The following is a 4,280-nucleotide window of genomic DNA, read 5'->3' as shown; positions in this document are numbered from 1 at the left end:
ATATAGTTGATGATACTGCTAATATAGCAATTATGGTTTCACTGTTTGTATGCAGTCTCCTTGTATGTTAATCCTGATGAACAATACTATTTTGGCATTATACTGCATCTACAGATTTGAAATATAATTTCTAGCATTACCAATATTAATTTTGTATCCTTTAACAAAAAATGTCTGATTTCACACTTAAAAATTTTGCTTCATCATGCTTTCACTTTAAAATCTAGGAAATATGCATTGAATGGGTCTTAGAATCATTTTCAATTTTAATTAAATGGTTCAAGTTTTCTCACTTATGTTCACTCAAATATATTTTTATGTATTTAATTATTTCCTTCAATTTTCCTTATTATATATTCTTTATTGATATTTTTTGTAATTTCTTGTCTGTCCAAATATTGTGATCCAGGATAGATTTCTTTTTACTCACTCTTTTTCTTTGTTCTAAAATGATCATGTTTCAGTTTCACACAAGTTCATGTAATTGAAATATAAAAAGCAGGAATTGAATATCCTTTTCTTTCAGCAAGTACATACCACAGATCTGAAAAAGGAAAAATAAGTATATCAGTATCCTGACCAAGCATAAGAGGTTTGTTTTTACTGATTTTTTTTTCTGGTTCTTTAGCAAAAGTTCTTAAGTAATGAAAAAAATTAATTTACTTGGCTTGCAAATGAAACTATGTATGATATTTTATATGCAAAATTGCCAAACTTCAGTTTATATTATGAAATGTACTGCTTTCTTTCTTTTCTTTTTTCAAGATTTTTGCACTTTTGGCAGTGTTGGGTGTTAAATTTGTTTCTTTTTACTTCTGGAATTTTTTCCCATCAGTTGCTAGGAAACTAACTACTGGGTACTTATTGGTACTTAAGCTTTAAAAAAAAAGGAAGTGGCCAGAGAAGAGGAGCGTAGCACCTGGATACACTTCCTTTGTCTCTGGGAGTTTCTCTCGGAGGGGGAAGGTACCCAGAGTTTTGGGGGCAGGTAAAGGACGGGGCTGGGGGCAGCTGCTTGCTCTCACTCTCGGCATTGGAAGGAGCAGGGTCAAGCTGTTGTATACTGTGGGAAGAATTCACTATCATCTCTGGATCCCAGTTCTAGGAATTGTTATAAATGATCAGAGCCAATTCAAAAAATCCAAAGATTTATTTGACAATTTCGAAAATCAATTTCGAGACGCCACGATAAATCAGGACAACATCGATTGAATGCTGGGTGGACAATCCGGGAGCAGCAAAGGGTGCTTCTCCGGAGTACTGCCCACAGATTCAGGGTCTCAGGGTAGGTGTTTTATACCATTTTTCTACCCTGATGCGAAAGCAAGACTGCCACAAAGAATGCGGATTTGCCCAAAGAACATGACATCATGCAAATAATACAATCATTGAAATGTCCTACACTCCCTGAGGGATGTTTGAAAGAACTTCCTGAAGAATCGTAAGAAAGTCTGAGGGAAGAGTCCCTGAATCTTCTGTTGGAAGGCTTGATGTAATCATCCCTTAATCTCCACCCACATCGATATCAGATCCTTTGAGTGACTTCAAAGATGTGGTCAGCCCGTGATTAATGAGCCTTTTCCACTTTATCTCTTCTGCAGATGTCGAGGTAACACCTTCAAGCTAAAAAAAGACTTTGGAATGTTTGGAGACGCCCTCAGACTGCTTCCAGGAATCTGGGGTTTTTAATTCCAATGTATAATTTTACACACACAAATTTTAATACACGAATTTTATACAGCACATCTATTACAGAATCAACCACCATCTGCTCATGTGACCAGGAATTATGAGGTCACTTTTTCCTGCCCTGTGGGAGCCGCTATCCCGCCCCATGTCTTCTTTGGCGCTGCTCTGGGTCTTTGCTACACTGTAGTCCTGCACCCCCTGCCTGGCTGGGACATCCCACAAAGTTCCAGCTACCACCCTGGAGCTTCTGATATCTCATCCACCAGCCCGGAATTTCTGCTCATTCCTGACATTCCAGCTTGGTGCTCTTCAGAGTCCTGCAGGAGCACCTGGATCAGATTGCCCTGGGGTTTTGTGAAGCAAAGCCTCTCCTCCATCCCTTCCTATCTCAGCCAAGGAGGCCGTCACAAGGTTCCTGGATCTGTTTGGTTATTAATACTGTATTAGTTGTTTTTTTTGCCTTGTTAGACGTACTAGTAAAGAACTGTTATTCCTATCCCCATACCTTTGCCTGAGAGCCCTTTAATTTCAAAATTATAATAATTTGGAGGGAGGGGGTTTACATTCTCCATTCCAAGGGAGGCTCTGACTTTCCCTGGCAGACACCTGTTTTTCAAACTAAGACAGACAGGAAAAGTGCCATATAGTTGGTAAAGCCCTTCTCCTGTAGGTGAACAAACTCAGGGAGTCCACATGAGCTTTTTTGGCCTTTTCAAACCAAGGATATTTGAAGCCTTGTCTTCCATTCTTCGTCTTCATAACTTACTGGATGTGCAGCTGTATAGCACTACAATTAGGCAAGATAATGGCTGTAGAGCTGCTAACAATTATATATTGGAGGTTTACGGGATGAAAATAAATGTAGAGAATGAAATGAGATGTAAAACTTAGATTCATCAGCTGTGACAAGAACAGAAGAAATTAGTTATGCATATTTTAATAATGTTTATGAGCCATAAATAAGATGCAGCTATTCAAATAAATATTTTTTTTAATGAAAATATCTTCCTATAATAATGTATACTTGATACTGACAAGGAAGTTTTAATGTCATTCTATAGGTAACCAACCTGAGATTTGTATATTACAAGTAAACATCACACAGATACAAGAGGCTATGAGTGTGACAGTGGTAGAGAAAGAGTTTAAGAATAATGGAGGTAAGAGATATTTTAAGAAAAAGAATGAAGAACATGTCATAGGCCTGTACTGACCTAAAAGAACAAAGCACACAAAAAAGGGAATATTAATTGTGTTAATATATTAAAGTAAAGGGGAAGAAGTAAAAAAGGAAATGGGGGAATACAGACTTATTTAAAGGTAATATTTATCCAGAAGGAATGATCATAAATTAACTATGAATAAGTTTGGGCCTGTAATTTAAATGGTTTCTGAACTACATTACTGTGGGTCCTGGAAAACCTCCCAATAGTTTTCTAGTCATTTTTTCTTAACTGATATTTACCTTAGCTTAGATAATCATCTAATTTTTAAAGACAACTGTACCAGTTACTCAACAATCAACACTTTCCTTTCCAATCCTAAATTTCCAATTTTTTTTTTTTAATAATAACTTGAATATAGACTGTGAATTTTTAGATTGCAAATAAAATCGCTGAGATAACTTGTATGTTAGTACAACAGAGACAGACACTTCTTTCTGCAAATACTTTAATTCTGATCTGAGTATATAGTCTGTGAGTATAGGAATGTATTGTGGACATCATTGTAGAAAGGTAGATTGAAGAAACAGAAAAGAACTAATGTTTTGTGTTACTAAAATAGGAGTTACTTGAGGAAACAGCTTTCTATGTTTCCTGCAAAAAAGAAATCATGTGAATATTTATGGAAACATAGATTGGTTTTCTGATATTGTCTTCAAATCAGAAGTTTGATTAAATACAGATTGCTGCAAGAGTGTGAAGAATTTTGTTCTGTCAGTGTAATTTACTTTGTCAGCAATAGTCAGAATAATAGGACAAACTCTCCAGAAATTTTCCTAGTTTTCATAAGATGCTTCCTTTCACTTCTTTTCTCTTTGTGGCATCATTTGCTTCTTTTCAACCCATGTTTTACTATGACTCTTTTTCTGTCATTCAGTCTTATGTTTATATTGCTTTAGTCCAAAAGCAAGATTCTCATCAAGTAGGCCTTTAGTACTGAATCAAAATTTGCCCAAAACCCACAGGTCAGCTTACCCATAGTAAGCTGAATTATGAGCAATCAGAAAACAAAGCCTGAATTAAGCATTCAGGTCTAGACTGGCTAGTGCGAATGAGAAGATGTGAGAACTATTTTTTTGAAATTAAGGCTCACAAATTCCTTCCACTTACCTTCTAAATAACTCATTATTTTACCATGAAGTCAAAAAAAGACCCTCAAACATGTAAGACAATCTAAATACAGTGCTCAACAGAAAAAAAAAAAAAAAAAAAAAAAAAAAAAAAAGGGAGTCCAAACAAAAGAAGCAGTTTTCTAGAGATTATTTGGCTAGGGTTACTAAAAAACAATAAGGGGTGCAACATCCAAAAAGTATGTCTAACCACTACAATTTTGCTATTACAAGAGTAATAGCAAAAGCTGATTTTATT

The 4,280-nt window shown here is 35.6% G+C and overlaps 1 long non-coding RNA gene across 1 annotated transcript; it reads left to right on the top strand.

Moving 5' to 3' along the window:
- Positions 1–900: 900 nt before the first annotated feature.
- LOC136285972 (uncharacterized) lies at positions 901–2,238 on the top strand. Its single transcript, XR_010719629.1, has 3 exons — positions 901–988; positions 1,100–1,285; positions 1,602–2,238. It is a non-coding gene; the product is annotated as an uncharacterized lncRNA (long non-coding RNA).
- Positions 2,239–4,280: the final 2,042 nt, after the last annotated feature.

This window comes from Chamaea fasciata, unplaced genomic scaffold, assembly GCF_029207755.1.
Source record: "Chamaea fasciata isolate MVZ Bird 193981 ecotype frontalis unplaced genomic scaffold, bChaFas1.0.hap1 SCAF_2, whole genome shotgun sequence".
In the NCBI taxonomy this organism is placed as follows: domain Eukaryota; kingdom Metazoa; phylum Chordata; class Aves; order Passeriformes; family Sylviidae; genus Chamaea; species Chamaea fasciata.
The sequence above is the reverse complement of the archived record's forward strand: the minus strand, read 5'-3'. Positions and strand labels throughout refer to the sequence as shown.